Source organism: Podarcis liolepis (assembly GCF_965112155.1).
Source record: "Podarcis liolepis genome assembly, chromosome: 15".
Lineage (NCBI taxonomy): Eukaryota > Metazoa > Chordata > Lepidosauria > Squamata > Lacertidae > Podarcis > Podarcis liolepis.
Window position 1 is genome coordinate 35,920,282 of NC_139566.1, and position 27,145 is coordinate 35,947,426.

The window sequence follows — 27,145 nt, forward strand, 5'->3', positions numbered from 1 at the left end:
AGGCTTGCCACATATTCTTATTCCCAATCTTTTTTAAAGTTTGTTTCCCAGAAGGGCCAACAACTTCAGTTCACTACTTTTATGTTCTGGCCTCATCTTCTGACTGTTCTTACTTCCCACACAGCAAGCAGTCACCTACATAGAAGACTCAGCTCCAAAACGGACTGGAAATGCTATGAATTAGATCCATGTGTCTATCCATTTTTCCTTCTTGGGAAATATAAAGCTCTCATGGGACCCTACTCTTCCCAAGGTAAATACAACAAACTGAACCCTCTATGGTATGTGATTTTCAACTGCCTCTAACAGCTGAAATAGTATCACAATTGAAATAGTGTTTGCTTTAATAAAGCATAGAGGAAACCATGAACTAGGAAACACACTCCTTTTTTTCATAAGGATAAGTACACTGGGGGATAACAGAAGCCTAGTCTGCACATAACACTAAGTCATGTTTGCTTGTTTTTAAACAAACCACGTGTTGCCCCAAAAACAAACCATGGTTTGTTTCTCCAAAGCTCTTGCCTCGTGCCTATGTAAATTAGTAAGTGGCCAAAAAACCATGTTTATAGAAGGGGGCTGAGTTAGAGCATACTGCTAAGACATAGTCAAATAAACCAAGATTACAACATAAATAGCTTCAGATAGTGTTTGTTAGCAGATGACAAACTGCTGGGCAGGGTTCAGATGACGAAACAAGCCATGGTTGAATAAACCATAGTTGAATAAACCATGTGTGAATCAGCCCAGAGTTTCTAGCTCATTTCTCTTGATTAAATCTAACAGCGGGCAGATGAAAAGTGTAGCCTTGTGACAAATTAACAATTACAGACTCCCAAAACAACTACCAGAGGCAATGAAGGACAATGTTTTTCCTCTTTCCTTAAGCAACAAGCATTCTACAGATAAGAATGACCTTCAGTCATATGCCGCTATTATTTAGTTTGTTTAAAACTAAAACCAGCAAACAATACCAAGTAGACACCCGTGGAAGGGACCTAATCATTCAGCTAGGAAGGCTAGTTTGTGCAAAAATATATTCAATTGTTTCTGGAAATTGCAGATAGTGGGTGCTTGTTTATCAAATGCTGCTCCACAGAACGGGGGCAGCCACACTAAAAGCCCGGCTCAGAGTTACTGCTATACAAATGCTTTGCACCTGTTACGACCCTGGATCCAGAAGGAATCCAGAAAGAGAGTTGGAAGCTGCAGAGGCAACAGCTAAGGAGCCAGATCGAGTTCAAGGCTCTGAGTTGGCAGCTGGAAGGGGGTGATTTGGAATAAGGAAGAAATAAGCTAGAAGCCCTGCGCCCATCTTTTACCCACTGCAAATGGTCCTCTCCTGAACAGGCCTTTCCTGAATGAACAAAGGCTGTCAAAGATAGGTCATGTACATTTTGCATTGAACTCAAGATTGGACTTGCCAACTTACAGTGTTTTCCCACAGGTCAGACTGGCTAATTAGGATCCTATCTTCCCTGTGGAGCACAGCTTGGCTCACCCACTTGAGTCATCTGGAATCATTTGCCATGTTTATTGCTCTCTGCTAACAGCATGGATAAAATCTGAATTGTGTCTGTAGGTTAATGGAAGAAGAGACTTGACTCAATGGATAGTAGCATTCAGTGTCCCTGGTAAAAGGACAGTTGTGCAGAAGCTCCTTTTGGTTGTACAGGGGAAAAACACTGGCTGCTCCCCGCACCCAGCATTTCCTCTTACCATAAAAATTTAAGCGGTGTACACACTATATTTTCAAAGCATACTGAAACACATTCTTACGTTCAAAGAATTCTGGGCATTGTAGTCTACCCCTCATCAAGATCCAATTGCCAGCAACCCTTAACAAACTACACTGCACGTAATTATTTAAGGGAAGGAAATGTGTTTTAAAGGTATATTATGTACACTGTCTTGGTTTTGAACACATCCACATTTTTCTGCAATATTTAACCATCCTGATGATGACAACTTTTATCAACCCTGTTTAAAACTACAGTAAGAACAACCAGAACAGCACATTTAAAAGCTGCATCAAGTATGTAAAGGAAATAAATTAAACTGCCCTACATAGCAAATACCCCCCCCCAAAACCCTAAACGCTTTGAAAGACCGTAAGAAGTAATGAGAAAAAGCATATGAGAGGAACAATAAAAATGGAATGAAAGGGGGGAAGAAGACAAGAAAATGGGATTGAGGAAGAAAGATGACTGACGAATACTTATTATTATAATTTTTAGCAATTCTGGTATGTTTGCCATGCTTTCATATAGCAGTTAAACAGCCCTCCACAAACACTTTAAAAGCACTCTTCAGCACAATGAAAACAACTTGTTTCCTATTTATATTTTAAGTGCCGCAAATAGACAACATAAATCCCCCACCCGTCCTCAAAGAGTCCACTCTACAGAATGCAGTGCAAGAGCACTGCTGGGATAAACAGTACCTGCAATTCTGGAGCTAAGGCAGCCGCCCAGATATCCCCTCCTCCCCTTAAGCCGCAAGCAACAGTCTGCCTGACCTGGTGCCCTGGGGAACAACAGGATGTCTGACCTACAAGCATGGCTGTTATCATAGCCTCACAACAGAGGCCCTTTGCATTCCCGTTCTCTTCCCTAGAGAGCTGCCTACAAGGCCCACGGCTTGGCTTACCCTTTCCTTCCATTAGCCCTGCTTTCGTGATTCAGCTTCTGCTCAGAGGCTTGCGGCCTCTTGGAAGATGTTGCTTCCATTTCCTCCCCTTCCCCTCCATCTTCTTCAGCAAGTGAATTAAAAATGTGTTCTTTCTTCTTCTTTTAAACAGGCAGCGGAGGCCTCTTCAGCTATGAATGCTCCCCTTCAGCTTGGTCCTGCTGACAGCATCCAGGGAGGAACGGTCCCAGCTGTGTCTATTAAACACGGCCAAAAAGACCTTACAACACAACTTTGTGCATCCTTGTTTATTTCAAATCAAAATACCAGCCCGAAATTTCTCAGCACCTTCTATATTAGCGACAACTTACATAAACACTTGGGTTACCATATTTTCACACCCCAATTCCTGCCTACCTTTACGGCCTTATTGGCCCTTTTAACAAGCAAAGTTGGTTGTGATTCGTATCTCATCCACTTACACAGTTCTGAAAGAGGCCATTGTTACTCTCATTTCACGAGTGGTGAAAACTGTGTCTCCCATCTTATATCTGTGCTGCTAATTCTTCCTGCCTAAGCGGAAAACGCGATAGTTGTCCCTATTGAAATTCATTTTGTTAAGTTTTTGCCCAGTTCTCCAATTTGTTAAGATCATCTTGAATCCTGATTCTGTCACCTAAAACATTAGCTACCCCTCCCAGTTTGGTGTCATCTGCAAATTTTATGAGCATCCTCTCAATTCCTCCGTGCAAGTTGTTCATAAAAATGTTATAAACAACAGGCCCAGGACACAACCCTGCAGTGACCCACTTTTTTCCAAGATGATAAGGAACCATTAGTGAGCAGTCTTTGGGCCAGTCAACCAGCTACAAATCAACCTAACAGCTACATTGTCTGGCCCAAAGTTTACCAGCTTCTCTGCAAGAATATCATGGAGAACTTTGTCAAAAGCCTTACTGAAATCAAGACACACCATGTCCACAGCATTTCCCCAATCCACCAAGCTTGTAACTTTAACAAAAAGGAATGAGATTCATCTGGCATGACTAGTTTCTGAAAAACCCATGCTGGGTCTTGATAACCACAGCATCCTTTTCCAAGTGCTTGCAGACATGAGAGGTTTGCATGTAATTGTCCCCCAGGAAAACTGCCCAGGTTATCGCTATCAGCAAAACAAAAGTCTGAAGAGCCTGGCTTTTCCTTCGACTTGTGCGCTACCTTTATGACAGGTTGCCCTGAGGTGCTTTCTCCTCCTCCCTGCTATAACATTCAAGGCCTCTTACCATGGGACTCTGCTCTCATTCTTTTAAACCATTTTCCTGATGTTTTGACTATTTTAAGTATTGTTTGGCTTTAATGGGTTTGTTTTATTGCACATTTTAATAGTGAATGCTCATTTTAATGTTTTGATGGAATTGTTAATTGTGTATTTTAATTGCCGCTTTATCAACTAAGTGGTGAATAAATTAAACAGCAACAATAATATATGGAGCTAAATATCCCCACCTCAGCCAGCAGTTACCATTTTTAGACTGTAAATTCATTGAGGGCAGGGAACACATTGATGTTACTAAATAAATAAATACGGGATGTGAAAGAGAGGTAGAAATTGGCAAAGATGTGACAGAGCAAAGGCACACAGTAATAGAATGTACAGTGGTGCCTCGCAAGACGAAATTAATCCGTTCCGCGAGTCTCTTCGTCTTGCGGTTTTTTCGTCTTGCGAAGCACGGCTATTAGCGGCTTAGCGGCTATTAACGGCTTAGCGGCTTTAAGAAAAAGGAAACAAACTCGCAAGAACTCGCAGGACGTTTCGTCTTGCGAAGCAAGCCCATAGGGAAATTCGTCTTGCGGAACGACTCAAAAAACGGAAAACTCTTTCGTCTAGCGTGTTTTTCGTCTTGCGAGGCATTCGTCTTGCGAGGTACCACTGTAAATATTATATTCTCTCTCTCTCTCTCTCTCTCTCTCTCTCTCTCTCTCACACACACACACACATACACACACACACACACAGACACAGAGAGAGAGAGAGAGAGGGGGGGGGGGAATGCTGTTCGAGGCAGGACAACTATGGCAAAAGTACACTTCAATCACACGAGACTAGGGACATTTACAGAGAGGACTTGATTACCTCAGAAATGGCGGCGCAAATTTGATTTGTGGTAGCCAAATACACCAGAAAAGGACCACAAAGACAATTTTGCTGTATTTAGGTTAACCATGACTGTGGGGCAAGAAGCAGCAGGGCCACATGACCTACTATCCATAATATTACCATTGGGTGAAGAGCAAACTGAGGTTTCTGTACTTTTCATAGGCATTCAAATTTCCAGAATGTTATCCCTACAATGTTATGGGAAGCAAAGAACTATATCCATTTCAGAAGCCCACCCTGAACCAGCACCAACCAAGTACATGCCCCACATTCTGTACAAGTGAATCACAATGGCTCACAATATGTTACATCCCTCTTCTGCTTGGCACTAATTTTATTTATCAGGCCGCCATTTGCTGTGCTTTGCCTCTTTCCCTGACAAAGAATATGACAGATCATCAGAAGAAAAGCCTGCAGCCTTAGCGGTGTAACAGATTGGTTTGCTCCTTTCCCTCTCCTACCCAGCTCTGTTTCTAGCAGGCAATTACCATGTGTGTAAATATTTTTGAAGGGAGAATATTTCAAAGAAAGCCGGGGTTTTGGATCTCTTCTTGTGTAGATAGATCTCTGTAGCTGGATGCCAAGCTGATGTCAAAGACTACAATTACTGAGGGAGCCCCAATAAAGGTTTACTTTGGCAACTGTGGCAGACCTGTACAATTTTCGCTGTTAATTTTATCCCATTAAAATATTAGCCTACACTGTATTGACATCTCGCTATAAATGGGCCAGGTCACGTTATTCCCCAACCATCCTTCCCTTTTAGGTATTTTGCCTTTGCCCCCTGCCAGAGTCTGCACACATCCTTCCCACATAACCCTGCTGAGCGTGTCAGGTTGTGACCCAACTTGGCTGGATCCAAGTCAAGGGAGGACACAGCAGCAGCAGTTCTTGGATATGTTGAGAGAGAGAGAGGGAGGCTGCCGGGTAGATGGAAAGAACACAGCTGAACTTCAGAGCCACCGAGGAAAAGAACAGAAGCAACAGGGTCAAGAGTTTAAATTGTGACAGCTGGATCAAGACTATCTGAAAGTTATAGCCACTGTCCCTTAACAGTCATGTGTGTACAACTGACTGCGGGTCAATCAGGGGCATGGCCAACATTGGGGTGTATGTATGTGTCACCATCATTAGGCACCTGCCGAGGCCCACACATCCTTGGGGGGGGGGGCACTGCTGACGCCCCTGAGCAGGGCCGGATTTACGTATAAGCTAAACAAGCTATAGCTTAGGGCCCCACTCTCTTGGGGGGGGATTAAAGGGGGGGACTGGATGTATGACTAAACAACAACAACAACAACATTTCCAATATATAAGATAAAAGACAAATAAAATAAAACCCACATACAGCAACAGGAGAACAGCCTTTACCAAAGGTGTCATGGGCTTTGAAGACACTCGAACTCAGGGTGCAAGGGAGAAACGTGCTAAGAGGAAGGCACGCTTGGCAAATCCACACCGTGATCAACTCCCACCCGGAAACTAATCTCCCCACTGTGGAAGGACGTGTGGATACAGAATTGGCCTCCACAGTCACTTACGGACTCATTGTTAAAACCGTGTTTATGGAAGACACTCTTACTCGGCTATGAGTGATCACCAAAGAAGAATATTCAACACAAAAAAACAGTGACAATTTGTTGTTGACAAAGGACAGCTGGACATATAAAGGGCCCCAATACCTTCAGTAGCCTCATCAAACCTAAATCCAGCCCTGCCCCTGAGCCTCTTGGCTTTGCAGTTCCTTCTTCTTCATGTTGCCACCTCTTCAGATGCCTTCTCTGAACACGCAGTGTGACTCTGACCAGAGTGAAAATATGGCGCAGCATCTTTCATTCTCTGTTGGCTCTCTCTGAGCAATTCCTCACACTGGGCCTAGGGCAGAGGTGGGGAACCTCCAGCCCACAGGGCTAACTGGACCCAGCATGGGTTGCAACTGGGTCTGTGAGGCTGTTTTCCCTAAGCCATGGCCACCTGCACCACATTTGAACATCACTAGGGGAAGAGGGAGTTGCAGTCCAGCATTTGGAGGGCCACCACAGGTTTCTCACAATTGCCCCACACTGTCTCTACTTCTGTCCCCACACTGGCTGCACTCCTTGATCCACAGAGGCAAATCCTTGACTTGTGCCACACAAAAGACACAGGGCTGTTGCAAGGTCAAAAGGAGAGACAGGAGGGAACTATGGATGTCCTCTTGAGTTCTTTGAAGCAAAGACTGGATATAAATATAATAAAATGAAGTTGTCATGAAGAAATTATTCAGAACTAGGAGGGCCTCTTTACTGAGGAGTTTATGTCATTGCTCCCACCTCTGCGCAGAGGCAACATTTTGTATGAATAAGATCTGCAAAATATTATTGCAGCATTTTGAATATTTATCCTTTCATGCTGAAGCTCTTCAGCTGAACTATATAGTTGGCTGGGCTGCTATATATTTGCTGGGAAAGCAGAAGGAACAGAAAGTACAGAACTTTATGAACTGTATTGGAAATCTAAACGCTTTGAGGAAGGGAGAAAGAAGGAAGGAAGGAAGGAAGGGAGCAGGTAACTGCTGGGCAGTGGCTGGAGGGGAGGAAAGGTGGCAGACGGTTGTCTTTCGAATGCTACAGCTACCTTGTATATCATCATATCATGACTTTCATTCTGTCTCTCTCTCCCCCCAACCCCTCTGCACAGGATGGATGTGGACATAAAATCACACCTCGTATCTTCGTTTCTGTCAAGCTGAGTAAGAGTGCAAACGCTGGCACTGACAGAGAATGCCAAACAGGGCTTGGCATGCTACAACAAACTCCCAACTGTGGTCCTTGCCAAGTACCTGCATTTATCATTGTAATGGCCTGCCAGACGGGACTTGGCAAAAGATGAAGAGGAGGAGGGAGGGGAGGAGGAAAGGAACAGAGCCAGGGCAATGCTGCCAAGCAATTCATTTTAGGCACCTCCTGCTATCGCCGTACCTGCAGGGGAACCTTCATTTCATTTCATCTTTTCCGGCTTATTTATAGGAGCACCAAAATCCCGCTCGTCCAGAATCATTTCCCCTAGTGAAAGTGCTGCACCACCAAGCACCAGGAAGACAAGATACTTGTGAAAAATGTCTGAATGCTTTCTCTTTGGCTCTCATCCTTGGCTTGAAAGTGTTTCTGCAATCCCAGAAGGTTTCAAGTGCAACATATACAGATGTACAATGGAAGAATAGCATATAAAGCATCAAGTCCACCTATCGAAATGGCTCTAAATCAGTGCTCAGATTAAGAGGGTTCTCCCCCATTTATCTCCCTTCCTACTAAAAAAGCAAGTACTAGTACAGCGAGATTATGTGGCTAAAATTGGAGGGACAGGAGGAGTGAGGCTTTGTAGATTTTATTAACTATTTCAACCCCAATAATCGGAGCACCAGGTACCCTGACTCACTCTTGAATAGCTCAAATGGTTCAGTTTTGAAACGTTGGCCAATATATATAATTGAAGCATAGTTTTGTTTCATATGTATTTGCTGCATGAAAAGAGACATGTGGGACACTGATCTGCATAAATATATACCGCTTTCAGATGCGTGCACATTACAGATATTCACACAACATTACTCCTTGCCGTTCCTGATCTATTTTTCATTTTCCATGTGTACTGCCAACTGGAAAAAGAAATAAATTTCCTGCTAGACAAACCTAGGTTGAATTTCTGGTAAATCTTATTTCTTTTGTATTTTAAAGGAGAGAGAGGGAGTGTGTGTGTGTGTGTGTGTGTGTGTAGGAGAGGGAGAGAGAAAGGGGACAAAAAGAAATTTATTTACAGTTTCAATATGCTCAGTGTTATTTGTCTGCTGTACAAAAATGTTGTGTGTGTTGTTATGCAATAGATGCTACATCAGTTCAAAATTAAGTGACACGTTAAGAGTGGGTTCTTTATACTGAATAGTTTGATGTCTTGAAATACAGAAAACACACTCCGCATAATCTTAGCCTGTGCAGGTGCAATGCCCATGCGAGTGGGGTTGGTTCCTTCAGCCCTGTGTTAAATTCTTCTCAGTGCTCTGGTTAGTACTAGGCAGCTGGGTCCAGCTACCATTTATATGAACTGGCTTTCGGAGAGGGGGATTTTAAGTGGGAAAGTGACAGACAGAGGGTACTTAACCTTTTCACTGTCTGTGTTTTTTTGGTGTGTTTTTTTCTCCAAATTGCACTCACCACAAGGTTCCAAATGTGTTTTGAACAATGCCCCAGACAAACGCATTAGGCACCCTGCAGGTGGAAAATTCCACTTGAAGGGGGCAAAGGGGAAAAAGTGGGCAGAGAACCCGGTACTCTAAATTCGGCTGCGACTGCTCCTCTGTTTTTTCCCCTAGCTGTTCTTGTCACTTTGTCACACGCATTTACATGTAATACGTCATTATCCCCTAAGCCAGCTCATTAAGTGGCTTAACAGCATGATTCTATGCATATTTACTTAGAAGTAAATCCCACTGTGTTCAATGGGGCTTATGTTTGGGTAAGGGTAGTCTTCCAGAACAAGGGTGGCATTAACGTTGGGTTTTTTTACTTCCCTCAAATCCTTCCTTACAACCCATCTTTTCCATTAAGTCTTTGGCACAACTCCTTACTTCTCATCCCCTACGCCTACAGCAACTCAGCCTGTTATTAAGCCTAAGTATGGTGCAATTGCCATCTACCCAAATGTTCAGCCCTTGCCCAATGACTTACAGGTTCTATGCACTTTCAGTGTCCTTTTCATATGGCCAATGCCAGAGTAGCATTGGCAAGTTCAGCTAAGATAATTCCACCTATGACTGCTGGGAGCCTTCCAGGAGCTGTGCGGTAACATTCCCATGACAATTTTGCCATCTATACTATTCCCAGGATTGCATGTACAAGCTGGAGAAAGGTTGCCAGCTTATTTGAAAGAAAACAATCCCCCCCCCCTTTTAATCTGCAAGTAGTAGCATTAGGTTAGATGCCCAGCATTGGTGGTGGTGGGGAAATGCAGTTATTCTTTATTATGAAAGGGACGCGAGTGGCGCTGTGGTCTAAACCACAGAGCCTAGGGCTTGCCAATCAGAAGGTCAGCAGTTCGAACCCCTGCGACGGGGTGAGCTCCCTTTGCTCGGTCCCTGCTCCTGCCAACCTAGCAGTTTGAAAGCACATCAAAGTGCAAGTAGATAAATAGTTACCGCTCCAACGGGAAGGTAAATGGCGTTTCCGTGTGCTGCTCTTGTTCGCCAGAAGTGGCTCAGTCATGCTGGCCACATGACCCGGAAGCTGTACGCCGGCTCCATCATCTAGTAAAGCGAGATGAGCCCCGCAACCCCAGGGTCGGCCACGACTGGACCTAACGGTCAGGGGTCCCTTTACATTTTTACCTTTTATGAAAAAAGGAGGGGCTAACCCTTTGAATTTTATGTTTCTAAGCCATTCTACTAGTGTTTTCTGTTCTCCAGCCTGCAATGAAGTACTTTAAAAATGGCAGTAAAAACCTGTACTATACCTGCATTAACTACCTCTCTTTTCTATGGAAGTGATCATTCTTTGTTTTCCTCTCCTGATATATTACCCAACATCTGATAGTGAAAAATAGGCATGCTAACAGCATAATCCTATATACTCAGAAGCAAGTCCCACTTATGTCAATGGAGCTGAGTCCCAGGTAAGGGGTACAGGACTGCAAAGTGAGTGTACAGCAGCAAGCACAGTTAGGGCAGTTTGCAGCTCCCAGGCTTCCTTGTGACTCAGGCAGAGTGAGGGAGAGCCACTTGAAACCAACAGAGAAGAGGCAGTGAGCCTTGCAGCCAATTTAAAAGGAGAGGGCAGCGGGCAACATCTCAAGGTAAAGCAGGAGTGGTGTTGGAATGGGGAGCGCCAGGTTTATCCCTAATAAAAGACCCTACCCTCTCCTCTCCCTCCTTGTGGTGGTGGTGGTGGGGAGAAGAGTGAGTCAGCAGCTGCAGTCTGGTGGAATTTACCTGATAGAAGCCAAGCCCAAGCAACAAGGCACCACTCTCACCTGGTAGCAAATGCTGGGCCTGGTAACAACCTACTCTGAAACATCAAGCCCCACAAACTTCTTCTCCCTTCCCTGCTCCTGAAGGCACTGCTGTGTTAGCTCCCTGTCTCACGGGTCAGAGTTTTACTTGACCGTCTCCCATCAAGTTAGCTTGGCACCCAGCACCCTTTGTCTAGTTTTAGGCACCAGGCATAACCTTTCCTTTTTACCCAGACTTTTGGGTAACCTGTATTTTATTTGTATATGTATGTGTTTTGCTTGGGTTTGTTGTTGTTGATGATGATTGGAATTGATTTTTGTTGTATAAAGAGCAAAATGAAATGAAGTGTGAACAGCTCAAGAAGCTGGCAGTCGGAGCCCCATCTGTGCTCCACGTTTAAAGCAGTATCATGCCACTTTAAACAGCCATGGTTTTCGCCAAAGAATCTTGGGAGCTATAGTTTAAGAGTGGTGAGAGGTGTGGAGACAAACCCTATTCCCCTCACGGAGTTACAATTCCCAGAGAATAAGGATTGACTGTTAAACCGCTCTGGAGATTGGTAGCAAGAATGCTCGGTATGACTCAGAGGCAGTGTGTCTAGCATGGGAAGCTTGGAGAGGGAGCGCGAGGGATGGCTGATTCTACTGTTCTCACTTCCAGTCAAACATGCAAAGAGAATCCTTGAGGATGTCCCCCACTGTGAGATCTGAGAGTCCCGGATGACCTCTGGAATGCACATGACAGCAGAAACTGTAATCGCTTGCCCTTCTGCTGGGAACATCCAAACTGACTAAAGGGGCATTCTATAACTCAGCAGTCCCTATCATGTGACCATACACTCTAGCTTCTTAGCAGAGGGGATCTCAAGGAAGGCTCCAGTAATTCTTGAAGTGCTGTGCAAGTGCCCTGGAGTCTCACTCTGTGTCCAGGAGTATATGTTACTTCCTTCATCCAGACGCAGAATTAAAAAAAAGCAAAGCAATGAACTTTTGCTTGTTCTCCGCTTGCCCCACTAAAATGATTTTATTTTTTGCAGCGGGAGGAGGTCAGCTCACCACCCACCCACCAGTTATTTGCTCCTTTCTACTTCAATGCTCCCAAATATTTTTGGCAGTCTCCCAGGCTAGAGCCTTATCTGTGCCATCCCCCATGGCAGACGTGCAGCAGCTGTTGAGGCTTATCACAGGCTGCCTGTCCACAGAGTTTACAAATTAACACCCTATCGAGGCTCCCCAAAGGCTGATTAATCAGAGAGAGGCAGTCTGAGGGCCTTTATCATGGCAAGCGGCTGCTGGAGAGAAGGAACAAATCTCTCAGGAGGGTGGAGATGCCTTACAAATGAAAGAGACAGCGAGAGAGGCAGAATAGTAAAAGGAGTAGATTTTGTAGAGATAGTAGATGGCAGAGCTAATGGATTGAGGGACAGGGAGAGGGAGGGGACAGTGGGCTAGAGGGCAATGCAAGAACATCATGGCAGTAAAAAAAAGAGATAATTAACAACCTAGACCTCATGATTCTAGATGTCTCCCCTGCAAGGCTGCAGCAGCCTTGCTCCAGAGGGCAATTTCTAATATGTTGAACACATTGCTGTGATACACAGAACAATTTTCCCTTATGTGAAATAACTTCTTTTCATGGCGGCTTAAAAAGAGGCCCAATTTAATATAAAGGAGGATAACGCTGAGATGTATATGCAGAAACATCCTTTTGGTTCAGCCAAGTTTGCCCTTCAACAAGCCCTGCATTTTCATATTGCATCCACCTGTTATGCCACAGTGTTATTGATAAGCAGTGTGAATCCATCAAGTTTGACCTAGAGGCTGCTCCATGTTTAAAAAGCCAGTGCTTGTTTAATTTCTGCTACAAAAATCAAGGCCTGGGATCAGGACCAGGAAGACATGGTGTTCTTAGTTCCCACCTGAGAAATCAACAGGATGCTCAATGCTCCTACCCCTTCCAGTTTCTAAAAGGTATTCATTGGTGCCACCCATTTGACACAGTTTCTAAGAAAATGCTCAGACTCTCTCCTTGCTACTCCAAAGCTGCCAACACTTTCCCATAAGCCAGTGTGCTTCTGGAAGGCCCCCATCTATCCAATTTCTTAAGGAATTTTGGATTCTTGTAGTTGCGATGCATTCCGAGAGGGCTTCCCCCACATACTAAGCTTCCCAAAATAAGTTTCCATAGTAACACACCCCTAAACCTCCAAATCCAGACTAAGTCTCAGCAGCCCCCAACTCACTTTCCACATATTTCTGAGTCAATAGAACTTGTCACGAGCAGCCTTCAAAACAACTTAGGCCACAATCTACATTAGGGCTCCCTTCTCTGTGGACAATGTGCAGTTCCAAGTGATGATACAGTTGGCTTATCGTGGATGTGAGACTGGGAAGACCTGCTCCTGCCTTGCAAGCCTTTTCCCACCTGGCCTGGGAGAGTGGGGCTCTCATTTGACTCCAGCTACAAAAGCTGAGGCTGCTGAAGAGGCCAGAGACCGGCCGTCTTGGCTGTCTCTTAGGGCAGACCCAGGGTCATTGAGCCTGCGCTTCCACAGTCGTCGTGCGCCATGAACCATCATTGGCAGGATTGCTAGCAACAGCATCAGATATATTCTGTGCTTATGATAATATTTTATTCTCCTGTTAATTGTGCTGTTTTAAAGATGTTACATATCTTTAGGCACCAGGCAAAAACCTTCCTGTTCTCCCAGGCCTTTGGCTAATTAAGCAATCATTGACCTTTTAAACTGTGTGGGGGTGTGTGTGTGTGCGTGTGTTATTGTTTGTTATTATGTTATGCACTTTTTTGTGTTTTAATTGTAAACCATCCTGTGATCCTCGGATGAAGGGAGGTGTAGAAATTTAGTAAATAATAACAATACAGTGGTACCTCGCAAGACGAATGCCTCGCAAGACGAAAAACTCGCAAGACGAAAGAGTTTTTCGTTTTTTGAGTTGCTTCGCAAGACGAATTTCCCTATGGGCTTGCTTCGCAAGACGAAAACGTCTTGCAAGATTGTTTCCTTTTTCTTAAAACTGTTAATACCCAGGGAAACCGTGTTTCGCAAGATGAAAAATTCGCTAGATGAAAAAACTCACAGAACAAATTAATTTCATCTTGCGAGGCACCACTGTAATAACAACCCCCAAACATCCTGCTCATATTGACAGCTTCACTAACAACTTTTCTCTCCTGTGCAGTGTTTGCCTTTTAGGTCTATTTCTGAATGTTTGATTTGGAATGAAGGGAGAAGGGCATTTTTTCTGTATTTTTTTGGGGGGGGGGTTTATTTGGTTATTTCTGTTTTTTATTTTGATTATGTTTTCTGTGTTTTTATATTGTAATTTTATCCTGTGAACTGCCTTGAGACCTGCGGACATAGGGCAGTATATACCGTATTTTTTGCACCATAACACTCACTTTTTTCCTCCTAAAAAGTAAGGGGAAATGTCTGTGCGTGTTATGGAGGAAATGCCTACGGGTGGCATGCCTACGGATTTTCCTCCTCTAAAAACTACGTGCGTGTTATGGTTGGGTGCGTGTTATAGAGCGAAAAATACGGTAAATGTAACAGTTAATAATAAATAATAAACAATGCATTTTGGGAGCGCATGGGTCCCACAGAGTGCACACAGTTCATACCCATGGCTCAAAACAATGAACAAATCTTTGGATAGGTGTACTGGTGTTGGCAGGGAGAAAGTACAGGCTGTTTCCTTTTTGGCTCTTTTGGGTTCTTGGCTGTAGCTGGAACGAGGATCTGCAGGGCTCAAGTCATTATAAGAGATTTTCCTGCCATTTAGGTTTCAACTTTCTTCCATTCCACTATCTCCAGAACACCCTTAAGCTGCGGCACTCTTCCCAGGTTACAATTTTGCATGGCAGCTGAAAAACACTGGCCGTATTTGCTGGAAGCCCACGTAACAAGAAACCACTGGCACATAACCGCTACTTTAAGTTGTAATGCACACCTCATTTCCTTCTGAAGCATAAGAATATAGGAAGCTGCCATATACGGAGTCAGGCCATTGGTCCATCTAGCTCAGTAGTGTCTGCACCAGGGATAGTCAATGTGGTGCCCTCAGGCTGTTGTTGGACTACAACTCCCAGGAGCCCCAGCCAGGTATGGCCAATGGTCAGGGATGTGGCTACCCCTGGTCTACACTGACTGGCAACAGTCACTCAGAGTTTAAGGCGGGCATTCTTTCCCAGCCCTAACTGGAGAAGCTGGGGATCAAACCTGGGATCTTCTGCGTGCAAAGCAGATGCCTCTACCACTGAGCTACAGCCCTTACCCACACTCTCTCTGCACACAAAGAGAGTTCTGTAACCTGAGAGATCACAGTCCACGATAGCTCATCAGCCTTGGTTTCCAGTTCAGGAAAGAGACTCATCTGTTTACTACTGTTCACCCAAGGATTTTAGTGGCTTTCAGTTGGTGCTGGGTTTGGTCTACTCTGCTGCTGTTTGCTGCTTCTCTTGGTTGATGATTTGACAAATTTGTTTACTGTTTTATTTATTTGCTTGTTTATATAACTTATCTTATGCTGTAGCCTGCACAGGTATGGGTACTGATGAAGGGTGGTCTATAAACCTCTTAAGAAAACAAGAAATCATAAACAAAGATGCTCCCTGCTCCTGGGTGGTCCTGAGGAAATAAATAGTCTTTCGGCAAAGAATGAAAAGGGCCATGCCAAACGCTGCCAATTAAGACTCCAGTTTGACAATCACTAGAAATACAGTTGTGGTTCTCCCAACATGCTCTTGCCAACATGGCGCCCTACAGATGAAACTACAACTGAGCTGAAGTCCAACAATGTTCTTGCTGCAGCCATTGTGGCTCATCAGGTCCCTGAGGTTTGGTTGGCCTTTACCAGGGGCCAACCCTTTAGTGTGGCAGGCCATGCCCTGTGGAACTCCCTGCCAATGGAAGCTTGGCAGTTACTTTCTTTTAGATGTTATTCAAACAGGCTTTCACAATGTGAATTTTCACCAATCAGTGCCTACTGCTGTTTATATTGTCGTTTTGTATGGTGTACACCACCTTGACGCATTTTTTAAAATGAAAGTGTGGTTTATACATATTTAAATAAATAACTTTCTCCCTGGTTGCTGCTCCTCCCAATCCAGCAGAAAGGTGAGCAGAAATAAACTGCTCGCCATATGCTCTAGAGGGGCAAAACAAAAATATAGCGTATCAGCTCTGCAAAAATAATCTCTGTCACTGAGCTACAAAAGAAAAAGAAGAAAAACAGAAATAAAGAGGCCACTCCTGATCTCTTGCTCGTACACGGCATCTCTCAACTTACATCCTTTTGAAAGAAATGTTTTGTTTTGTTGCCTTCCAAAGCAGTCCTGCAATCTGTCAACCAATTACGAGTGACGCTTCAGCAACAAAAGTGTGGTGGATCCATTTACTTTCATACTGAAATAATGCAAATGAATCTGACTTTTGGCTCCAGTCCCGCTGCTTTCAAAGCTGGGACTCCGTGCATTTCCAATTCCTGCCCTTTCCTCTCCTCCCCCCCTCTGCGTTCCCCCTTCTGCTACAAAATGTCACCAATTTATTTTAGCCCAGGGGCCCATTTCGAGTTTTACCGCTAATATATGAGAAATGCATTTTTCAAGCTGTTACCACTTAACTGAACTGATATCAGCCACTCAGGGGACACAATATTGTTTACACATCCTGCTCTATGGAATAAGTGCGGATGCCAAAATCTCTGCCTGGGCTCTGGAAGGAGACGTTTACTCTCTGTTTTATGAGATTTTCTCGATTTGTGGCTGTCTCAATGGTCGTAAAAACAGCTGTAAATCAAAAGAGCACAACAAAATTGCAATAACAACTGTCGAACCCAGCTCTAAAGAGCATAACTCCCAGCAACAGAAGGTGGAAGACTTTCTGCTGATTTAATACCAGGTGTGAGGGAGTCCTCACAGGCCCCTGTACAGCACAGTGTATTGAATAACACCAAGCCTTATTTGCATGCCAAGAGACAATCTCCTACACCACCACATGGCTCTCATATTGCCTCTCCTCATTTCCACGCTTGGGGCCGCCTCTTCGCCTCTTCTCCACTCAATTTTCCTTCACATAGGGCTTTCAAATACAGCGGAGAGTGCTTAAACAAATAACTGCTAAACACATAATGCTGTTTAAAGCATTAACGGGGTGAGGAGAGAAGCCAACCTAAAGTCCTCATAAAAAAACAACCTGGGACCTCTTGCCGTGCGCCACGGTCAATAGTTTTAACAGATCGCTTCAGCCATTCATAGGAGCACGGATTTTCCCCCTCAGAGGATATTTCTCTTCACGTCATCCTTGGGCACCCCTGTTCCTGCCATTCCCTCAGCCAGAGCCCACACTCCTTTTGCCCCCCCGACACACACATAATCATTAATCAAATCAGTCTCTTTGAAATCCCTTTTCAGTCTCTGGTGACCAGTCAGGTGCAAGCCTGCGCAAGCAAACATCCACTAAGGCAGGGGTCTGCAACCTTTAAGACAAAAAGAGCCACTTGGACCCGTTTCCAAAGAAAAAACAACAACTGGGAGCCGCAAAACCATTGCGACATTTAAAACAAATATATCTCCGGAGCCACGATCTGACAGCGGGTGGGAAGGTGACGTCGGGACGGTGCATGACTAATGCACGCACCGCCCCCATGCGACGTCACAGCCAGTACAGCGCCCGCCACAGTGAGGAGTGTCGGGGCGCACAATGCGCCTCCTCCCCTCGCTAGTATCTGCCCCGGAGCCGCAGCAAAGATGTAAAAGAGCCGCATGCGGCTCCGGAGCCGCGGGTTGCAGACCCCTGCACTAAGGAATCAATGTGCGCTGTTACGTCCCAACACTGTATCCAGGGGGATGCCCCCACAAAACCCACAATTCCTTCCCTTGCAGAGAAAACTTAAGACAGGGTGTCTGGAGTCGCCACTCATTCAGTCACCCTCCCCCTTTTCCTGATTGCTAACATTTAGGAGTCCTTCAGCAGTTTGGTGTAAAGACAGGGCGGACCTAAACAACAACACCGGCCAATCCAGCTGCAGGGTTTTCCAATCCAGTGGTTCACACCAGTTCCCCATACCAATCCAGTTGCAGAATTTTGGAGGTGCTGGAGCAGAGCCAAGGATTAGAAAGTATATTAGTATATTAGTCATAGCAGTGTGAGTCTCCTTATTAAATTACTTTTTATAATAGAACCTTCCTTCCTTTCCCCCCCCTCCTTCCCTTCCTCCTTCCCTTCCTTTTCACACCCCTATTCTCTGGCCACATGGTGAGGAGAGGTTAGGTCGGAGTCATTATCTTCTTCTTGTGATAACATTAAACACTATATGCAGGACTATATGTTCAATTGTGTTCAATATGTTCAATTGTGAGATTTCCCCACCTGCATTCTAAAAGACTTATAGTCATATGATGGCTGTCCTGTGGGAAATTTCTGACAGTATAATCCCATCCATCAAAGCACAGACAAAAAGAATCCAGAAAATTGACTCCAGAACAACAGGGCTTCTTGTCCTCTCTTACCATTTTTATATTTCCAAAAAAATTAACCCCTTATTCCCCATCTTCAAAGAACTACTTTAAACATAATACCGCCAACCTTATTTCATTTTCTTTATAGAAAATTCTGCCAGGCTTGTTTTGCACTGTTGTCGTCACTGTTTACTCTTTCCTTGCTTGTTTTTCAACCTCATTGCTTGCAAATGAGCAATGTTTAATTGATTTAATTACATTAAATCTATTGTAACGGACAGATGCAAACACATACACCAATAGCAAAACAAATCTGCATATGTAAATAGCCAGTGGATGGAAGGTGGTGTTGGCCCTATTCTTTTTTTTTTAATCACTTTTCTCTATATAGCCATACTAACGGTCCCCTTAATAAATCCTAATCTCCAGATGCTCTGCTAACACCATACTAGAAAAATAACTGAACAGAGAGGTGAGCCTCGTCTCCTTCACAGTCCCCCAAACCCAGGCTCAATCTCTCATCCAATCTCCCCTTTCATCATTCATTTCATCCTATTTCCCTTGCAGCTGTCATGATACCTAAAATGGGCAAACATTGCCTTTTCAGGCATGTGAACATAACACCTATAAGACAAGAGAAGGAAAACAATGGAAACCATAATAAATAATTATAATTATTATAAAGCACTCTCAAGATACAACTATATTTGTAGCTGCTATTTTTATATTCCCAGTGCTCACCCCATGCTACCACATGCAGCTAGCAACTCCCTCTGGGCAGGAATATTATCTTATGGAGACAATAAAGCTGTGTGCATGCTTATAGTGCAGCATCACAGCTTTTACTATTTTCGCCCTTTGATGCAGAGTTATCAAGTAAGGGTGACAGAAAGAAGGTGGAACTACTCAACACCAACTTTGCCTCTGTCTTCACCAAAAAGGAAAGCAGTGCCCAGCCTGGTGATAATAGAATAAATGATGCAAGGAGGGAGCTGCAGCCCATTACAGGAAAAGAAGTCGAAATAAATAAAAAAATTGTCCAGTAGCACCTTAGAGACCAACTAAGTTTGTTCTGGGTATAAGCTTTTGTGCGCATGCACAGATCTGAAGAAGTGTGCATGCACACGAAAGCTTATACCCAGAACAAACTTAGTTGGTCTCTAAGGTGCTAAAAAGTAAAGGTAAAGGGACCCCTGACCATTAGGTCTAGTCGTGGACAACTCTGGGGTTGCGGCGCTCATCTCACTTTACTGGCTGAGGGAGCCGGGGTACAGCTTCCGGGTCATGTGGCCAGCATGACTAAGCCGCTTCTGGCAAACCAGAGCAGCGCACAGAAACGCTGTTTACCTTCCCGCCGGAGCGGTACCTATTTATCTACTTGCACTTTGTGCTTTCGAACTGCTAGGTTGGCAGGAGCAGGGACCGAGCAATGGGAGCTCACCCCGTTGCGGGAATTTGAACCGCCAACCTTCTGACTGGCAAGCCCTAGGCTCTGTGGTTTAACCCACAGCACCACCCGCGTCCCTTCTCTAAGGTGCTACTGGACAATTATTTAATTTTTTTATTTATTTTGACTGCGTCAGACCAACACAGCTACCTACCTGAATCTAGGAAAAGAACACTTAGCTACCTTAAACAAATTCAGATCTCCAGGGCCTGATGAGCTGCACTCTGGGACACTGCAGATGTAATCTCAGAGCCTCTGTCTATAATATTTGAGAATTCTTGGAGAATGGCCAATTTTTGTCTCCATCTTCAAAAAGGGGGAAACAGAAGACCCAAGGAGAAGACCAAGCTAACTATCAACCCATCAGCTTGACATCAATACCAGAAAAGGTTCTAGAACAGATAATTCTGTTGGTCTGTGTACACTTAGAAAAGGATGCTTCATTACTAAAACACAGCATGGGTTTCTCAAAAACAAGTCATACCAGACAAAACTTATTATTATTATTATTATTATTATTATTATTATTATTATTAGAGAGAGAAAGTGTGTGTCTGTGTGTGTGTGTGTGTGTGTGTGTGTGTGTGTGTGTGTGTTAGTTACAAGCTTGGTGTCCCAACAGGCAAAGTGACAACAAAGGCATAAATGGTGACAGATTGCAGGATCAGGGAGGGCACTGGCTTGGCGAGAGCTGTACAGCACTGGAAAATACAACGGAAGCCAGTTAAAATATGCCCTCCGATAAGATTCACTCCCACTGTTACTGCATTGACATGACAGTACTATCAAGCAAAGCTTCAACACAACTGTAAATGCAATTCCAATAGCCCACCCTGGCTAAATTAATGATGTTTGTGTGCTAAACAATGCCACAGGTGGTGCCTGAGAGACCCAGTAATTACAGAGGTATCTTAGTAGCAGCAATTGCTTCAGAAAGTCTAAATTCTCCATTACTGGTCTTTCGCTCTTGGGGACAACATTTTGTGGATAGGTGGCAGGCATATAACTATAAATACATGACTAACTTCAATAGCAACACTGACGGAGGAAAAATGCCAATTGCCAACAGTGAAGTGTCTAGAAACATGTCTACAATATTTGCCCAGGAACCCTATTAAATGTAGTTTGCATGCTTTTGACCCTTTACTTCTCTCTTTTTATACTGACATCATTTCAGAGTCCAGCAAGCTCTTGTGAGTCAGCAGCTAATAATTTTCCAGTTTTCAGCCTTACTTGAATTGTGTCCAGAGTACACAGAGAAGTGTGGCTTTGTCAAATGCTGGGTCAGATTTGAATCAAAATAATTTTAGTCTGAAGCAACATGTATTTGCTATTCCAGTGAATTGCTGTTGCTGTTGGCATCTATCCTGAGAGACAATGGAGTGTGCCTGTGGGGGTGAAGTCAAACCGCTGAGTTAGCAGCACTGAAGTTACCTCCCCAGGGCACAAGCTTGGGCAGTGTGTATGGAGATCCTGGGTTGTCCAGATGACCCAACACCCTTCTCAGCCAGAAGGAGGCGTACAAGGTGCCATCCAACCATCTTAGGGACTCCACTCCAGATTTGATGGCTCCTGGAAAAATTGGGTGATACCACTTGCAGCTGTGTCTTTGAAGGTAATTCAGGAAGAAAAAAGTAAATTGTTTTTAACAAGGGACACCTACAGAGGTTGGAGAATGACCTTGAAGATGAACTAGAAATCTTTCAAAGTTCTACCCCAGAACTAATTTAATTCCCACTCAGTTCACCTAAAAATTATAGGAACTTCTTCCAGTTGCAACTCAGAGATCTATTAACTAATTTGGGGAACTTTGGTTAAATCAAACAAGCTCATTCCAAGCACTGGGGTTTACAGATAAACATGGATAAAAACTTCAACGGTGGAGTAGATTTCACAACCCCTGGTCATTCTTTTACATAAGCTTAATTGTTGGTTGTTGGTTGGAAAAGCAAAATCTAACCATTCACATTTCACTGTGTATGTGCTGATGTTCCCTTAGTCTTCTTAAGTATATTTTATCCTTCAGCACAGAAGCTTGTAACATTCTGAATGCTGACTTTTTTTGCCAATGATAATTTGGATGAACACGAACTGTGAACTCAACATGAACGGAATTAGTTTGTTTTTAAATGCAATGAATGTGAGCTGGAATCAGTTTCTTTTAAAAATAAACTTCCCAAGCTCTGATAAAACCTTAAAACAGGATGGGGAGTGGGGGAGTATTGCCAGTTGTATCCTGACCTGATGGTGCAAGAAGAATATAGCCTTCTCATTCTACCTGCAGTCAGGGGATGGGAGGCTTGCTGACAAGCTGAATGTATGCTGTGACCCTATTAACACACGTCAAGCATCTCAATTCCAAGGCTGCTCTGTGAGCATCATACAAAACAGCTATCACATAAAATATATTAATGTCTAAAATGTCCATTAGACAAAGTTAATGGGCCAGAGATTCCTCATCATCACCAGTTTATTCTGAAACTGTGATCCCACACCAAAGCTTTACAGCATAAAGATAAAATTCAATAATGGTAAGGGTAAAAGGAATGTAAATATGAGTTTTACATGCACTGCTTTTTGCACTCCCAATATTAACCATTATGATTTGTTGAAATACATATCTTGTTGAGTGAATACAACATTGTCATTTTAAAGGTGCCCCTAAAAGAATCAAATGAAACATGTGAAGCAGTTGCACAAACCTACTCTCATTATAAATAACCATCTCTATTGCATATTTTACATGCAAGCTGTTTTACAATGCATTCCTCAACCACCCTCACCACTGACATTACAGCTCTGATTTTAATGTCATAAAACAGGTGCTGAAACATTGTGGTCTGTCATGAGGTCATCCAGGGAGGCTGTGGCTAAATTCAGAATTGGATTGAGAGCTTTCAAGCCTATGACTCAGGACTGAATCAATATTTGGCGGGGCCTTCTGCAAACTGCACCCTGGTGAGTCTCTTCCTACATCAGTGGGGACCCTGAGGCCATGGGGCTGACTTGGTGATGGCACTCTGAAAGAGACGCCCTTTAAATTTCCCAGAGTGCCCGATGCTCCGGGGCACTGTGAGAAAACTGAAAAGGCAGTTTCCCCGGATTTAAGATACCTGCTGCTCAGATTGGAGCAAAGATAAATTAGGGTCCCAGAGAAAGTGTCAGCAAGGGCCCTGTTTAAGTATGCTGCATGTTGACATCAGACCTGCCAGTACTGGGTCTCAATAATACATACTGGAGGAGTATTTGTACTCTTATGTCTAACTTTGTTTTCCCTCTACGTACACTGAATCAAAGAGACACAATTTACAGAGACTCTATCACAATCACAATATCTCTGCGGTTAACAATTGCAAAGACAAGGGTACAAAACGGCGAATAATGGCTCTATATAGTAAAGGAAAGCTGGTTTCCCAAGCTAACGACCTCCATCGCTCAACGCTCCCCCTGGAATCCTAGTCATCATCAACTGAAAGTCAAAATTGATCGCTGGTCTTTTAAAAATAATGCCAGCTATACCTTGATGGATCTGGCACCCCGTAGTCAACCCATCTGTTCTACGGTGCTGGGGCAGAGTGCGGAAAATAGGATTCTCCTTTTCACACTGGCCTTGTACGCTCATCATTTCTCTTCTCCAAAGTCACTAGCTTGCTAGGTTACTATCATTGCTCCTCTGCCTCCCTCACTGATTGCTTCTTAAGCACTCCAGCAGCTACAACAAGCTCATCTCAGCATCTTCAGAGCAGCTGAAGTAGGAACAGGAACGATTTTCTACCCAGTGAGCCAAAGCCAGATTTCTACTCAAGTCAAAGCTATTTTCCACGCATCTTAAAACACAGATTTGGGCGAACACGGATGTAGGAGTAAGAAGGAGGAAAACTCAAGCTCACAAATATTATTTTCAAAGAGGTGCCTGACTTGCACTCGTCTTCTGCAATGACCACGCACTACATCCAATTTGTGCCTCTGATTAATTCCCCCCCCCATGCAAAATTCTGTAACACAGCTACCCACAAGCTGATGCCCTCCAAATATTTTGGACTACAATTCCCAGCAGCCCCAGCCAGCATGGCCATTGGCATGAAAACTACTGCAATGCAATATGAGAAACATGTGAGACTGATGTGCTCTTTAACATTTGTTTGTTTGTTTGTTTTGATACAATAACCCCATCCCTGGACCATTTTCTCAGTGGTAGAACACATGCTTTGCATGCAGAATGTCCCAGGTTCATTTTCTGGCACATCCAGTTAAAAGCATCAGGTAGCAGGTGACATCAAAGCCACCCTGCTGCTTGTCAGAGTAAATAATAGTAGGTAGGATAGGTAAATAGACTGACCTGGTATAAGGCCATTTTCTATGTTTTCTGCCCTGAGCACACAAGGTTGGCCTCCCGTTTTACTGCAATCTCTAGTGCAGAGGGATGGGTGGACTTCAGTCTTGAGAGGCCCACATTTTTGCTTACTCGGATTCCTTATGAGCCACTGAATGCTTAGATCATGATTTACCTTTCTGTCCACCACTGCCATGGAGAAACCTTCCCTCAACATGGTGCCCTTGAGATGTTTCTACACTACAACTCCCATCATCCCTGACCATTGGCTTTGTTGGCTGAAGCTGATGGGAGCTGTAATCCAAAACATTTCAAGGAAACCAGGTTGGGTAAAGCTATCCTAGAAGCATGTCCTTTTTAATTATTCCCAGTTAACAATAGTAGAAGCCTGCATCCGACCTTAAGATTCTCCACTGTCCTATTTTATTTCAACTTCAAGCTTGAATTTTGACTGAATCTGTCAGGACCACGTCCAACACCAAGAACACACAGCGGCTGAAAGAGAGGAAAACAGGCGCTTCGCCCCCTCTCTCACCAAAGAAAACCAGCGCTCACTTCACTGTTCAATGCACATACTATGCTAAGTGTGTGAAATGGCTTGGTTTTTACCGAGCAGGCATCCTTTAGTTGGTTTACATTCCCTTTTATCTCTATAAATATTTATATATATTATTCCATATGCAACAGCCACCACACATTAAGAGGGTTGCAATTCCCCCTCCCCCTTTTTTGCACAGTCAATCCAACAGAAGGCCAGATGGTTTTGTTTCAGAAAGTAAGAATGTTTTGAAGTTATTTATTTGTTCCTTACGCTGATGTTTATTCCCTCGAGGGAACCTAGCGTCTCCTTTGATAGCACAGTGTCACTTTAATAAACTCAAACTGAAGCAAAGTAGCACAGACAACTGGTATAGCAGAGTGTCTGGAACGTTGCATGAGGTGCGATTCAAACCCCTACTCAGTTGTGAAACTCACTGAGCAGCCCTGCCACTGCTCCCCCCCCCCCAAGAATCCCAGGAACTTTTGTTTGTTAAGAGCACTGGGAACTGTAGTTCTGTGATTGAGTAAACCACATTTCCCAGGATTCTTTGGAGCATGCCATGTGCTTTAAATGAGCTTTAGAGGGTCAATGACTGTTGTACTAAAAAAACAACCACCCCACCCCAAATCCTTTGTATAGTTTATTTGAGAGTAACCCCATCAGACCTACAAAGTCTAACTTCTGCATGACCCACAACTGATTGTGAAATTTACCCTAAACCACGGCTGAAAGTGAAGCAGGACAGAATTTATTTCAGGTTGGTTAATCCAGAAGACTTTTTGGCCTTTGGCTCTGCCCGCTGTCAGCTCTGACCTCGCTCACTCTCAGCACACTGGGGCCCTGAGGAGCTCTGTCCATTTATCCGTCAACAGAAAAAATGCATTGCCACCATCCTGACCTCAAGTGAATGAAAGCTGAGTTAAAATAATAATAAAAGATAAGGCTCCTTGCTTTCACTTCCCACAAAGATGATTGATGATTGTGTGATTAACACATATATTACACATATGTGCAGCTTTCTCTCCTGTATATATTTACTTGCATATATATGCATGTATAAAGTAAAATCTATGAGGTATTGGAGTATGGAGGGTGGGGAGAGACATTCCTCAGAGAAGCAGGGGGCAACAGACTGTTCTCAATAGTTCATCCACCAAAGCTTGCTTTCCAAAAAATGAAAGGATTTTAAGACTCTGCTACGACCCTTACAGTTAGAGGTTACATCTCTGATCAACAAGCCTGTTTGGCAAAAAGGAGAGAAAAGCAGAATCCCACTACAGACTAGAAAGGCCACAAAGACTACACTCCTACCAGCTATGGTGTTATATTGATTTGATGTTTGCTACTCAATCTGAATGAATGTCACTAAGGCAATGGAACACAAAAGGAAATCTTGCGGTATCAGTTTTATACAATCCTAGTTACGCAGGCAATTAAACCAGATATTTAGCTCAATTAAGTGCTTCCTTTGTGTTAAAAAAAGAGGAGGGGGAATATATCTGGCCTAATCAATCAGTGCTGGAAGGAAAGGAAAGAACTGCTTTATAGTTTTATTCTCTAAAGCAGGGGTAGTCAATGTCTTGCTTTCAAGATATTGTTGGAATGTAACTCCCATCAGCCCCTGCCAGCATGTCCAGTGGTGATGGAGGATGGGAATTGTAGTCCAACAACATGTGGAGAACACCATGTTATAACTGGCCAAAATGCTTCTTTTTTGGGAGCCATGCCCAGCAGATGATGTCTGAGGAGAGAGTCCGACTTAATTTCCCCTTGGTGGCCTGTCTAAAGAGGCATGATGGTATCATGCTCTATGACTAGTTGATCATTTAAGCAGTAAAATGCAACAGTGGTTCATGCACATTGTTCTCTACTTCATGTGACCTTGCCTTGTCAGTTGAGATTGGAAGATAGAACGGAGCAAGCTGATCCTCAGAAATGTGTGGAACTGGAAAACAACAGGAAGAACCAGGGATATGGACTTGAAAAGTAGCAGTTCACTAAAACATACCACTGGACTTTCCAGCACACTATCTTTTGTACTCTGGCTGGCAGCAGCTCCCCAGGGTCTCCAGCAAAGAAGGGTCTTCCTTATTACATGCTAACTGATCCTTTAGTTTGATTTGATGCTGGGGACCAAATCTAAGACCTTCTGCAGGCAAAGCATATCCTTGTCTACTGAGCTGGAAGGATGACTCATGACAATTTCCCTAGTGGTTCACTAATAAGAGCTTAACTGTGCACGTGCACATGTGTGTGTGTAATCAGAAAACACTTTTGTACCCACAGATAAACTCTACACTGCAGGAGTGGATAAAGTGATGGCTGGTGCCCATTAAGATTGGCAGGACAGGAAGGCAGAAAGGTTAAGCAGTAGATGGAGCCAGAGCCAACAGCAGAACAAATTCTAGTTTTGTCCCCATCCTCCTCCCAGTTGAGTTCTACAAGGGCAACAGTGAGACTAAGGAGAAGGAAGCTGATAAGACACAACTCCCCCCCTGGACTGCTTGTAAGGAAGAAGGCAAGCAAGAGAGGGCTGGTTGAAGTTTCTGGGGCAGTGCCCCATTTGCCCTGCTGGACCA

At 43.9% G+C, this 27,145-nt stretch overlaps 1 protein-coding gene and 1 long non-coding RNA gene across 11 annotated transcripts in view; both read right to left on the reverse strand.

The window, feature by feature from the left end:
* Positions 1 to 27,145, reverse strand: part of FBRSL1 (fibrosin like 1) — a 791,959-nt gene that overhangs the window by 99,382 nt on the left and 665,432 nt on the right. The window lies entirely within an intron of this gene.
* LOC310693988 overlaps positions 4,280 to 27,145 on the reverse strand; it is a 31,160-nt gene continuing 8,294 nt past the window's right edge. Inside the window, exon 2 of the long non-coding RNA XR_014519455.1 lies at positions 4,280 to 4,428. This is a non-coding gene — a long non-coding RNA (uncharacterized lncRNA). The remainder of the gene's footprint in view (positions 4,429 to 27,145) is intronic.